Here is a 14461-nt window from a genome sequence, read left to right as displayed (position 1 = left end):
TTTCTTATCTCTCCTTGCTATTCTCTCGAACTCTGCATTCAAATCGGTATATCTTTCCTTGTCTCCTTTGCCTTTCACTTGTCTTTTTTTCACAGCTATTTGTAAGGCCTCCTCAGACAACCATTTTACCTTTTTACATTTCTTTTTCTTGGGGATGGTTTTGATCACCATCTCCTGTACAGTGTTACAAACCGTCATCCAGTATTGTAGGAGCCTGTTTTAAGTTCCCAAATTGACCTCAGTAAAATACAATCAGGGTTAGGGCTATGAAGAAGCAATCAAGAGACCTATGGCTCAAAATTTAAGGAGACGCTCACTCCCAGGGCCACTCAAATACAGAGTCACCGTTTGCACAGCTCTGAGAGTAAGCTCTAGTATTCAGCATCCTAGTCAGCCTTGCTTCAGTCTGGCCCGGGTCTGGACGCAGGTGTGTGATCCTTTTTCCATTGTCCGCTTCATACCCGAAGACTGAGGTGAGGACGAGTGATGAGCGGCCTTAGCGCAGTTCTTACTGGAAACCCCTGAACTGGACCCCACTACACGTGGGTGCGCATTGCTCGGCTCCTCTTTAGCATAAGGGTGAGAAGGGGGTGCGCACTTAACTCTCCAAAACCACTCTCCTGGAGAGCCCGTTACGCACAGCACATTCACCTCAGAACTGAGAGAAGACAGCAACAAGTTAGTCACCAGAGATCTTGCCCCTCGTGTAGCTCATATTCTAATGAAGAAGATAAGTGAACATTTAAAGTGACATTTAAAAGGCTGATATGGTTTAGAGTGATGGGCTTGACAATTGGGGTGGGAGACAGTATTTGACTGTGTCATAAAATTCTCAAAAAAGAGAGGCTTAGGCCATCAAATAAAAGTAGGAGGAAAGGCAGTGAGAAGGGGGAAACTCAGAGATTTTAAGAAAGAACGTTTCCAGGTAGCAAGTCAGCAGGGGGCAGGGCGTGCACTGATATTAGACAGAGGGACCTGAGAAAGCTATCATCATACATTTTTCTGTTTTACTCGAAATGAAAAGTGTAGTGACTTAGCAGCAGCAGCAGGCTCTACAGAGTGAGTAAGAGGGAAAAGGTGAGCCAAAAAACAGTAGAGGAAGAAAGAGCGCCGTTAGTTACTTCCGCTCCCAGCACAAACGCTGCTCCAGCTCTGCCCATGTTGTCTTTAAGGTGGGGTCTGAAGTCGTTAGGTATGTCACCTCCAAGAGAAATTTCCTCATCGTAAAAGCTTAAATTCTGGCTTATCCTATCTAACTTTAGGACTCAATTTCCCATGGCCATGCAGCGTTCATTGACAAGAACCCCCCCCCAAATCCCACAAAAGCACAAACAGAATGTCCATATACTGAGACTCCACACAAAGAAAAGAGAAATGTCTGTATGTGCACATTGTCGTCCCTGTTCCTCTGCAGACTGTCATCGCGACGGCTTTTGCAGACATCAGTTTGAGTTTTAGGAGAGAAGAAACAAGATGGTAAGTACTAGAGGAGAGAGGATTTAGGGTTAAGGTGGCTCAGAGGTTAAAGCCTCTGCCTGGAATCCAGGAGACCTGAGTTCGATCCCTGGGTAGGGAAGAAGGATCCCTGGAGAAGGGAATGGCAACCCACTCCAGTACTCTTGCCTGGAGAATCCCGTGGAGGGAGGAGCCTGGTAGGCTACAGTCCATGGGGTCACAAAGAGTCAGACACGACTGAGCAACTTCACTTTCTTTCACTTTCACTAAAAGGTGAATCACGATCCCAGGCTAGATTACTTATGATTTCTTTCCCAGACAGATGTTGCAAAAGAGGCTTAGGAAAGACATTATTTTTATCATGATCTGTTCGGTTGTCTGAGACTCAACGTGGAGGTTTGTGTCTAAGAATTCAACTCAACTGTGACATTGTCTATCCAGAGATAGCATCTGATTGTACAGGTTAAAGGTTCAGTCCTACAGGATTGCAGCCTCCCTTGCTCACACTTCAGAGGCCAGTGGCAGACCCAGATTGTTACCTGTGCTTCTCATCAATCTACAGATTCGAGGTTCTCTAACTCAGCGTGCCGGTCACGAGCCCAGGTTGTTACCTAAACTTCTGACCAACTGGCTGTAACGCAGACGGTCCCCAAGACCACACCTTGGGTTCTACTAACCTGCTAAAATGACTCCGAGAACTCAAAGAAGTGTTTTAAAAGAGTATAATTCAGAAACAACCAGAAGGAGAGCTATACGGAGTTTTAGGAGCCCTACATCAGAAATGGGCTGAAGAGCAAATATATATATCTCATATTATACATGACAACATCACACGATCACATCCAATTCTACATTATCTGACTCCAAAGCAGAGACATTACTTTGCTGACAAAGGTCCGTCTAGTCAAGGATTATGTATGGATGTGAGAGGTGGACTATAAAGAAAGCTGAGCACCAAAGAATGAATGCTTTTGAATTGTGGTGTTGGAGAAGACTGTAAGAGTCCCTTGGACTGCAAGGAGATCCAACCAGTCCATCCTAAAGGAGATCAGTCCTGGGTGTTCATTGGAAGGACTGATGCTGAAGCTGAAACTCCAATACTTTGGCCACCTAATGTGAAGAGCTGACTCATTTGAAAAGACCCCGATGCTGGGAAAGATTGAAGGCAGGAGGAGAAGGGGACGACAGAGGATGAGATGGTTAGAAGGCATCACCGACTCAATGGACATGGGTTTGGGTGAACTCTGGGAGTTGGTGACGGACAGGGAAGCCTGGTGTGCTGCGGTTCATGGGGTCGAAAGAGTCGGACACGACTGAGTGAACTGAACTGAGCTGAACGCACACAGGCACACGCTGAAGAGGTGCATTTTCACCGGAGGATTATCATGGGGATATAAGAAAACAACAGAGAAGAATGACAGGAAGAAAACCTGACCTCCTAAGGACAGATTTGAGAGATGAGAGCGGAGAGAAAAGAAGCGGAAGTTAAGAGCTCTGGCCAGTCACGAATGAAGATGTAGTTCTTTGAAAAGATAATTCTAGCGATTGTCAGCCTAGCAGTCCACATGGAGCCAGTAAGGAGCACGTGAAACTGAGCACATTAGCATGAGAATAATGGCAGTTTTTTGGTGAATACATACTTATGTATATAGTATGAAAAGCAACATTGGTATTTGGGGAAAAATGAGAAAAATAATGATATGAGAGATATTGGAGTGTGAAAGATTCTGTGTGTGACATAGGTTTGAAAGTGAAAGTGTTACTCGCTCAGTCGTGTCCAGCTCTTTGAGACCTCATGAATTGTAGCCTTTCAGGGTCTCCCGTCCATGGGATTCTCCAGGTGGGAGTACTGAAGTAGCTTGCCATTCCCTTCTCCAAGGGATCTTCCCGAACCAGAGATTGAACCCAAGACTCCTGCCAATGACACCTTGGTTTCATACTTCTGTCCTCCAGGACTATGAGAAAAAAGACGTATATTGTCTTAAGCCACCCAGTTTGTGGCATTTACTACAGCAGCCGCAGGAAGCTAATATCATATGCTCTGTTAAATTTCTCTGATCATCAAGACAAACCTGAAGAATTCTCATATTTATATGATAGTAATGTATTAAGAAGGAAGAAGGCCTGATATCTTGGTACATCTGTAAAACAAGAGCAAGCTCTCTTGAAGGCTCAGGGGGAGTTTTGTGAAGGAATCAGTTTCCACCAGCTCCTGCTGCTATCTGTTCTGGTCACGGAGGCCTCTCCTGAGGTTAAAGACACCAAACCGAGGAAAACCACATAACTGTGGAATAGACACAGATCTGGAGCAAAACAACATGTGAGAGGGTCAGGCTCCATTTTGGCGGAAGGACTGAAATGAGTTGGTGAGAATTTACTCCACAGGCCAGTGATGCAATAGCAATGGAGCTGCAACTGAAGGAGAAAGTTGGGAAAGAGATTTCCCTGGGCCTGTCTGCGCAAGAGGCTCCTGAGAGCCTTCGGTGGCTCATCCAGCTTCGAAGAGGTGACGTGTGTTTCACCATCACAATGACACCCCCGCTTTGCCTGAGGACCCGCACGGGCAGGCAAGTTTCCTTCTCAGGCAGCCAGTGTGGATTAGCTGGGATTAGTAGATATTTTACAAGAATATTGCTTACACTGCTCTCTCTGGCCTTGCTGCAACCAAGGATTTGAGCCCATCTCAGGGGTTAAATAAATGGAATAGTAAACACAGGAAAAGACAGCATACTAGGCACTATTTTCACTGACACTAATCCTAGTGAGACACACACACACGTAATTTGAGGGCCTGGGTGACTAAACATCAAGTAGGAAGTGCTGTTATTAATAAAGTGCTTTATAAATGTCTGAAAGTCTTCTAAGGAGATTTTGATCATTCCCCCAGTATCAACTTTATATATTTGGGGCCCACACATTAACATTTTAAGCACTCAATAAGATCCTACTTTAAGATTTTTATGGGGTTTTTGTTTTCTTTGCACCAGAATAACCATTTTGTTTTATGATGTTTAGAAGTTACAGAATCCTGAAGCCATTGTGAGAATGTCATGTCAATATCAATATCAGATGCACAGTACTAGATACTTAAACTAGTTAAAAAATAACTTTGATTCTTTTGTTAGCTGTTAGTAAGTGCTCGAGAAATTAAAGAAATTCCAAATTAAAAAATACTGGTTATAACTAAGTTAAAATATAAAATGCATCATCATTCAAGTCGCTGGTCAAATATCACATCACTTTCATTTCCTTATGCATGTGAAGAACCAGAATGTAACCTCCTGCTAGAAAACTGGACAGAATACAGAAAACTATTGTCTCAGGACACTGGCCAAAGCATAGGACACTGGATCACACAAAAGCATGATCCACGAGAGAAAGGAAACAAAGGAAGCAAGCTCCGTGATTGCCCAGACTTTCCATCAGAAGGAAACTTTCTGACCAGACATATGGAATGGAGGAAAACCAAACGTAAATCGGCAAGAAATCTATTTTAAATATGGACACACCGATGGGATATAAGCAAAAGGATAAAAACAAGCTATAACATGTATATACTAATCTAAAGGAAAGAAATGGACAGGAATGGGCGTATTTAATTCAGAGGACCATTATATCTACTACTGTGGAAAAGAACGCCTTAGAAGAATTGGAGTAGCCCTCATAGTCAAAAAAAAAAAAAAAAAGAAAAAGAGTTCAAAATGCAGTACTTGGGAACAATCTCAAAAATAACAGAATGATCTCTGCTCGTTTCCAATGCAAACCATTCAGTATCACAGTGATCCAAGTCTACGCCCTGACCAGTAATGCCAAAGAAGCTGAAGGGCTCTATGAAAAGCTATAAGACCTAGAACTCACAACGAAAAGAGATGTCATTTTCACTGCAGGGGGCTGGAATGCAAAGCAGGAAGCCAAGAGAAGCCTGGAGTAACGGGCAAGGTTGGTCTTGGAGTCAAAAATGAATCAGGACAAAGGCTAACAGAGTTTTGCCAAGAGAATGTGTTGGTCACAGCAAACACCCTCTTCATACAGCACAAGAGACAACTCTAAACATGGGCATCGCCAGATGGTCAATATCAAAATCAGACTGATTACATTCTTTGCAACCAAAGATGGGGAAGCTGTATACAGTCAGCAAAAACAAGACCAGGAGTTGACTGTGCCTCAGATCAGGAACTCCTTATCACAAAATTGAGACTTAAAATGAAGAAAGTAGGGAAAACCACTAGACCACTCAGGTATGACCTAAATCAAATTCCTTATGACTATACAGTGGAAGTGAGAAATAGATTTAAGAGATTAGATCTGATAGACAGAGTGACTGAAAAACTATGGACAGACGTTTGTAACATTATTCAGGAGGCAGTGATCAAAACCATCTCCAAAAAAGAAATGCAAAAAGGCAGAATGGTTGTCTGAGGAGGCCTTCTCTTTCCTCAGGTCTTAGCTGAGAAAAGAAGAGAAGCAAAAGACAAAGGAGAAAAGGAATTCGGATTTCCAAAGAATGGCAAGGAGAGATAAGAAAGCCTTCCTAAATGATCAATGCAAAGAAATAGGGGAAAACAGTACAGTGGGCAAAACTAGAGACCTCTTCAAGAATATTAGCGATAGCAAGGGAACGTTTCGTGCAAAGACGGGCTCAATAAAGGGCAGAGGCAGCGAGGACCTGACAGAAGCCGAAGATGTTAAGAAGAGGAGGCGAGAATACACAGGAGAACTGCGCAGGAAAGATCTTAATGGCCTGGATAATCACGATGGTGTGATCACCCGCCTGGAGCCAGACATCCTGAGGGATGAAGTCAAGTGGGCCTTAGGAAGCATCACTACCAACGAAGCCAGTGGAGGTGATGGGATTCCAGCTGAGCTATTTCAAGTCCTAAAAGATGATACTGTGAAAGCGCTGCACTTAGTATGCCAGAAAATTTGGACAACTCAGCAGTGGCCACAGCAGTGGAAAAGGTCCGTTTTCATTCCAATCCCAAAGAAAGGCAATGCCAAGGAATGCTCAAACGACCACACAGTTGCACTCATCTCACATGCTACCAAAGAAATGCTCAAAATTCTCCAAGCTAGTCTTCTTCAGCAGTACATGAACCGAGAACTTTTAGATCTACAAGCTAGATTTTAAAAAAACAGTGGAACCAGAAATTGAATTGTAACATCCATTGGATCATAGATAATTCCAGAAAAACGTCTACTTCTGCTTTACCGACTATGCTAAAGCCTTCGACTGAAATCACAACAAACTGTGGAAAATTCCTAAAGAGATGGGAATACCAGACCACCTCACCTGCCTCCTGAGAAACCCGTGTTTTGGTAAAGAAATAACAGAACTGGACGTGGAACAACGTGGAACCATCAACAGTCTTGTTCAAAACTGGGAACGGAGAGCTTCAAGGCTGTACATTGTCTCCCTGCTCATTTACCTTACATAGAGGACATCATTGGAGAAGGCGATGGCACCCACTCCAGTGCTCTCATCTGGAAAATCCCATGGACGGAGGAGCCTGGTCGGCTGCCATCCATGGGGTCACTAAGGGTCAGACACAACTGAGCGGCTTCACTTTCGCTTTTCACTTTCATGCATTGGAGAAGGAGATGGCAACCCACTCCAGTGTTCTTGCCTGGAGAATCCCAGGGACGGGGGAGCCTGGTGGGCTGCCGTCTGTGGGGTCGCACAGAGTCAGACACGACTGAAGCGACTTGGCAGCAGCGGCAGCGTGCATCATGTGAAATGCCACGCTGGATGAATCACAAGTGGGGATCAAGATTGCTGGGAGAAATATCAATAACCTCATATATGCAGATGGCACCACCCTCACAGCGAAAGTGAAGAGGAACTGAAGGATGAACGGGGGGGAGGAGAGTGAAAAGCTGGCTTAAAACTCAACGTTCAAAAAACGAAGGTCGTGGCCTCTGGTGCCATCACTTCATGGAAAATAGACGGGGAAACAATGAAAACAGAGACAGACTTTATTTTCTTGGGCTCCAAAATCACTGTGGGTGGTGACGCAGTCATGAAATCGAAACACAGTTGCTCCTTGGAAGAAAAGCTGCGACAACATAGACAGCTTATTAAGAAACAGAGGCGTCACTGCGTCACTTTGCTGAAAATGTCCATGGAGTCGGAGCCATGGTTTTCCAGTAGCCATGTATGGATGTGAGAGCTGGACAATAAAAAAGGCCGAGCACCAAAGAATTGATGCGTTTGGGTTGTGGTGTTGGAGAAGACGCTTGAGAGTTCCTTGCATAGCAAGGAAATCAAATCAGGGAATCCTGAAGGAAATCAACCCTAATATTTATTGGAATGACTGATGCTGAAGCTCCAATACCTTGGCCATCTGATGCAAAGAGCCAACTCATTGGAAAGGAGTCCTGATGCTGGGAAAGATTGAAAGTGGGAGGAGAAGGGACGGCAGAGGATGAGATGGTTGGATGGCATCACCGACTCAATGGCCATGATTTGAGCAAGCTCCCAGAGATGATGAAGAACAGGGAAGCCTGGCATACTGCAGTCCACGGGGCCACAAAGAACTGGACGTGACTGAGCAATTGAACAACAGCAAAAGGAAAGAAACAGCTATACCAACATGGAAGTAGATCTCAGACAAAGGATCCTTCAGTTCAGTTCAGTTCAGTTCAGTTCAGTTCAGTTCAGTCGCTCAGTCGTGTCCGACTCTCTGTGACCCCATGAATCGCAGCACGCCAGGCCTCCCTGTCCATCACCAACTCCCAGAGTTCACTCAGACTCGCATCCATCGAGTCAGTGATGCCATCCAGCCATCTCATCCTCGGTCGTCCCCTTCTCCTCCTGCCCCCAATCCCTCCCAGCATCAGAGTCTTTTCCAATGAGTCAACTCTTCGCATGAGGTGGCCAAAGTACTGGAGCTTCAGCTTTAGCATTAGTCCTTTCAAAGAAATCCCAGGGCTGATCTCCTTCTGAATGGACTGGTTGGATCTCCTTGCAGTCCAAGGGACTCTCAAGAGTCTTCTCCAACACCACAGTTCAAAAGCATCAATTCTTCGGCGCTCAGCCTTCTTCACAGTCCAACTCTCACATCCATACATGACCACAGGAAAAACCATAGCCTTGACTAGACGGACCTTGGTCGTCAAAGTAATGTCTCTGCTTTTGAATATGCTATCTAGGTTGGTCATAACTTTTCTTCCAAGGAGTAAGCGTCTTTTAATTTCATGGCTGCAGTCACCATCTGCAGTGATTTTGGAGCCCCAAAAATAAAGTCTGACACTGTTTCCACTGTTTCCCCATCTATTTCCCATGAAGTGATGGGACCGGATGCCATGATCTTCATTTTCTGAATGTTGAGCTTTAAGCCAACTTTTTCACTCTCCTCTTTCACTTTCATCAAGAGGCTTTTAGCTCCTCTTTACTTTCTGCCATAAGGGTGGTGTCATCTGCATATCTGAGGTTATTGATATTTCTCCCGGCGATCTTGATTCCAGCTTGTGTTTCTTCCAGTGCAGCGTTTCTCATGATGTACTCTGCATAGAAGTTAAATAAGCAGGGGGACAATATACAGCCTTGACGTACTCCTTTTCCTATTTGGAACCAGGCTGTTGTTCCATGTCCAGTTCTAACTGGCTTCCTGACCTCTGCATACAGATTTCTCAAGAGGCAGGTCAGGTGGTCTGGTATTCCCATCTCTCTCAGAATTTTCCACAGTTTATTGTGATCCACACAGTCAAAGGCTTTGGCATAGTCAATAAAGCAGAAATAGATGTTTTTCTGGAACTCTCTTCCCTTTTCCATGATCCAGCAGATGTTGGCAATTTGATCTCTGGTTCCTCTGCCTTTTCTAAAGCCAGCTTGAACGTCAGGGAGTTCACGGTTCGCGTATTGCTGAAGCCAGGCTGGGAGGATTCTGAGCACCACTTTGCTAGCAGGTTAACAGCGTCTCTTAGCGACAGAAGACTCCCCACGTGTCGTGCGATCGCTTTCTGCATCTTACATCTCAGTCTTCACAGACAGCATGTTGGGGAAATATTTATCTTTATTTCCATTTTCCAGGTAAGAACAGTAAAGCTTTAGCCGGTTAAGCAACCTGAGCACAGGATTTAGCACAGAGACACACTGAGACCCACGTCTGTTCCTGTGCCTGACCTACCGCTGTAGACGCCAAGCTGCTTTTCCTGCACCTACTCCTGCCTCCTTCCAATGCTTTCTTTACCAGGAAGCTGGAGAAATCTTCTAGAATGAAGAGATCTGGTTTCCTTCCCCATTTAGACGCCTTCCAGGCTTCCTCGCGCTCCCGTGATCTCTCCCCTGACCTCTCACCCCGAGCTCATCTTAGTCCCCTCTTCCTTCACGGCCTAACAGCTGGTCACACGGCCTTCCCTCCGGCTCTCAGAGGAAGCTACTCTTGGCGTGCACATCTTTACGCATGCTGTTCCCTCTGTCTGGAATGCTCTTGCATCTCCTCCACACGTGTGAGCATCCCACCTGCATCCTTAACTCCCCTCCCTGCCTCAAGTCACCGTGAAAATGCCATTTTGTCCTGCAGTCTTTCTGGTGCCCCAGTCTCAATGAGGCAGCCCAAATTATATTCTCAGGACAAACTGCATTTTTTTGTTATAATTATGTGTGTATATATGTGTGCATTTGATTATTTGATTAATGTCTGTCTCTTCCCAACTAGACTGTCAGTTCATGGGGAGAAAGATTATTGATAGGTTGCTACCAACACCCAGGATAGTATCGTCATTAATATTTGCTAAATAAATAAATAAAAGACAACGGAGAGAGAAGGATCAGAAAGGAAGGGTAACATATGAAACATTTGCAATGATGGACCATCGAAGCTCAAACAAGGATCTAAAAACTAATTCAATTAGAGGCTCAGCATTCAAACTATATGAATACTTTTATTTTTTTTTACTAATAGTAACTCTAGGATACTTTAAATACACTCTGATTTACATAGATCTTTTGAGATGCCAATCTGATATATACAATGATTTCAAGTATGCATTTAAGGTCACCAAAATATAGCAATTATTTTCAGTTTTGAATCTTAGCATTCTGAAAGCAGCAAAATCTCACCAACTAGTTCTTTTTATTTAAAGACTGTCTGGTTTGGGGATTGAAAATGCAGTGGTAAGATCAGACTTTTTAAATGATTTATTTTATTTAATTTTGACGTGCCTTTGCTTTTTTAAGCCCTGCAGTTTCAGGATGTGACTGTTAGAGAATATTTTCAGCTCTCTGCACCCTGAACTAGCTTTGTTTGTTTTGATCTGTCAAGGTGATTTTTATATAATGTCATCGCCGGCATCAGTGCGAGCAACAGTGGGGACCTGGGAATGGTGGCTATTCCTCACTGGCTGCAACCAGGAATCTTTATCCAAAGAGCTTGAAGGGCAGTTTCTCACATGAATTAGTACTTCTTCCACCCAAGGGAAACTGAAATACACAAATATGTTCCGCATAAGAGTTCGGAGGAAGTTCTGAGGACTATCTAAGTGAAACAAGCAGCATTTTGGTGTTATTGTTGCCATTTAGTTGCTAAGTCATGTCTGACTCTGCGACCCCATTTTGCTCAAACTCATGTCCGTGGAGTCGGTGATGCCATCCAACCATCTCATCCTCTGTCGTCCCTCTCTCCTCCCGCCTTCAATCTTTCCCAGCATCAGGGTCTTTTCCAGTGAGTTGGCTCTTCCTATCAGGTGGCCAAACAGTATGAAAACTGCAAATAACTTCAGCTCCGTTGTTGACTTGCCTGATTTTTCTCACAAAAATAGCTGTTCTAAGGCTCAAAAGGGCAGGAACTGTGCAGGGAAGATAGGGCTCTCCTGGGGACTGAGCACCCTGGAGAAGCTGCTCGGTATTACTTCCTTTGGTCAACACCGCCTTGCTTTATTTCCTGTGGATCCAAACTTCTGCAGGCGTTTGGAGGAACACCCCCTGATAAGGGCAGACAGAGCATGCAGAAAAAGCTCAAGATGCACCTGCGCACTTCAGGAAAGGGACGGCAGGCGGCGGCAGAGCTGAAAAGAGGCTGACTGTGCGACCCCACGCCTAAGGTCCCGATTGTGCTTACTCTGCTCTCTCATAAGGCCTGGCTTGTCAGCACTCCATTTTGTGAACTATTTGATAACTTTCCAATAAATGCCTTTGTGGCTCAGACGGTAAAGCGTCTGTCTACAATGCAGGCGACCCAGGTTCGATCCTTGGGTTGGGAAGATCCGCTGGAGAAGGAAATGGCAATCCACTCCAGTACCATTGCCTGGAAAATCCCATGGACAGAGGAGCCTCCCATGGGGTCGCAAAGAGTCGGACATGACTGAGCAACTTCATTCATTCATTCAAGGTTAAATTAATCAGCAGGATTCTGTGACTTTTAAAACACAGGACCAAAACCAGTCCGATCTGGATCAAATTTGATTTTGTATCTTGTTATATATACAAACCAGGTTGTACAATTATAAATACATACAGATAATATATGAAGACATATATGCATATAAACATATATACCTCCAGCATTCATTTCCCCTAATTTTTTCCTACCAACTGTGCTTTGCTTTTTTTAAAAAGTTTTCCATCTATATTCCATACCCAGATGGCATCACTGACTCGTGGACTTAACGACGGCCATGCAATTATAAATTTTATAGTATTGCTGGAAACACAACTAAGTTCACGCTCCAGATACAGACATTTTTGTGATTGATTAACCTCATCTCCCAGTGTGTAAAGCAGGAGCTTTACATGCACCTCATGGTGATCTGTTTTCCATTATTGTTTAAGACAATATTGGAGATCAGATATTGCAAGTATTTGCCATATAGCATGAAATCGGTAATTATTAGCATCTGTTTTTTTATTTTTTTGTTTTATCTAATTATCCCATGACACGGACATATGTCATACGGAAGAGCTAGAGTAAAATTTTCTATAAATGTGCATTTAGTTGAATAATGGAAATTTTATCCTATCAGCAATGTCTTGGGTCCCCTCATTAGACCCATAGAGAGAAGGGGATGATTCGCCTTTATATTTTGTCGTTGTTGTTCAGTCGTGTCCAACTCTGTGCGACCCCACGGACTGCAGCACGCCAGGCCTCATGTCCCTCACCATCTCCTGGAGTTTGCCCAAGTTCATATTCATTGCATCCGTGAAGCCATCCAACCATCTCATCCTTTGTTGCCCTCTTCTCCTGCCCTCAGTCTTTCCCAGGGAAATCATCAGGGTCTTTTCCCAACGAATCAGTTCTTCTCATCAGATGACAAAATTCTGAAGTTTCAGCTCCACCAGCAGTCTTTCCAGATTGACTGGTTTGATCTCCTTGCTCTCCGGTCACTTTCGGGAGTCTTCTCCAGCACCGCAGTTCAAAGGCATCAGTTCTTTGCTGTTCTACCTTCTTAATGGTCCAGCTCTCACAACCATATGTGATTACTGGGAAGACCACAGCCTTGACTATACGGACCTTTGTGAGCAGAGTAATGCCTCTGCTTTTCAGCATATTGTCTAGGTTTGTTATTGCTTTCCTGCAAAGAAGCAATCATCTGATTTCATGACTGCAGTCACCATTCATAGTGACTTTGGCGCCCAAGAAAAAGAAACCTGTGATTACTTCCACCTTTCCTCCTCTATTTTTTATGCTGTAATGGGGCTGGATGCTATGATCTTCGTTTTTTAATATTTAGTCCTAGCGGGCTCTTTCACTATCCTCCTTCACCCTCATCAAGAGGCTCTTTAGTTCCTCTTCACTTTCTGCCATTAGAGTGGTGTCATCCACATATCTGAGGTTGTTGATGTTCCCCCCACCTATAATTCCAGTCCGGCATTTCTCATGATGTGCTCAGAGTACAGATTAAACAAACAGGGTGGCAGCAGACAGCCCTGCCGTGCTCCTTTCTCGATCTTGAACCAATCAGGTGTTCCATACAGGATTCTAACTGTTGCTTCTTGACCCGCATACAAGTTTCTCAGGACACAGGTAAGATGGTCTGGTATTCCCATCTAAGAGCTTTTCACAGTTTGTCATGATCCACACAGTCAAAGGCTTTAGCATAGTCAATGAAACAGAGATAGGTGTTTGTTTGTTTGTTTTTCTGAAATTCCCTGCTTTCTCTATAATCCAGTGAATGTTAGCAATTTGATCTCTGGTTCCTCTTCCTTTTCTAAACCCAGGTTGGACACCTGGAAGTTCTCGGTTCACATAATTCTGAATCCCTAGCATGCAAGATTTTAAGTGTGACCGTCACAGCAGGGGAGACGAGTGTGACTGTCTGACAGTTAGCTCATTCTTTGGTACTTCGCTTCTTGGGAATCGGGATGAGGACTGACATTGTCCAGTCTTGGGGCCGCTGCTGCGTCTTCCAGATTTGCTGACATAATAAATGCAAAACCTTGATGGCATCGCCCTTTAGGGATCTGAATAGCTCTTCTGGGATTCGATCACATCCATAGCTTTACTAACAGCAGTGCTTTAGTAAAGCACTTGACTGCCACTTGACTGCCCTCCAGAATGTCCGGCTCTGGGTGATTCACCTCACCGTTGTAGTGATCCGGTTCATGAAGATAGTTTTTACACAGTTCTTCTGTGTGCTCTTTCCATCTCTCACTGACCTCTTCAGCATCTACTGGTCTCTACCATTTTCATCCGTTTTGGGCCCATCTTTGGGCAGAATGCGCCATTCATGTTTCCAGTTAAGATCTCTAGCCTTTCCCCTTCTGTTGTGTTTGTCTGTTACTATGCACTGATCCTTGAAGGCCTTCTTGTCTCTCCTAGCTATTCTTTGGAACTCTGCATTCAACTGGTGTTTATTCTTACCGTCTCCTGCTTGCCCACGTTCAATTCTCTTTGATTCATGGGCCTAACACACCAGCTTCCTGTATAATACTGTTCTTCGCAGCATTGATTTTACTTTCATCACCAGACACATCTGCAGCTGAGTGTCATATACTCTTCGGCCCAGCCGCTTCGTTCATTCTGGGGCTATTGGTAACTCTCCTCCACTCTACCCCAGTAGCATATTGGAC

The sequence above is a fragment of the Ovis aries genome, chromosome 13 (genome assembly GCF_016772045.2).
Source record: "Ovis aries strain OAR_USU_Benz2616 breed Rambouillet chromosome 13, ARS-UI_Ramb_v3.0, whole genome shotgun sequence".
Lineage (NCBI taxonomy): Eukaryota > Metazoa > Chordata > Mammalia > Artiodactyla > Bovidae > Ovis > Ovis aries.
This window is presented reverse-complemented; position numbering follows the sequence as displayed.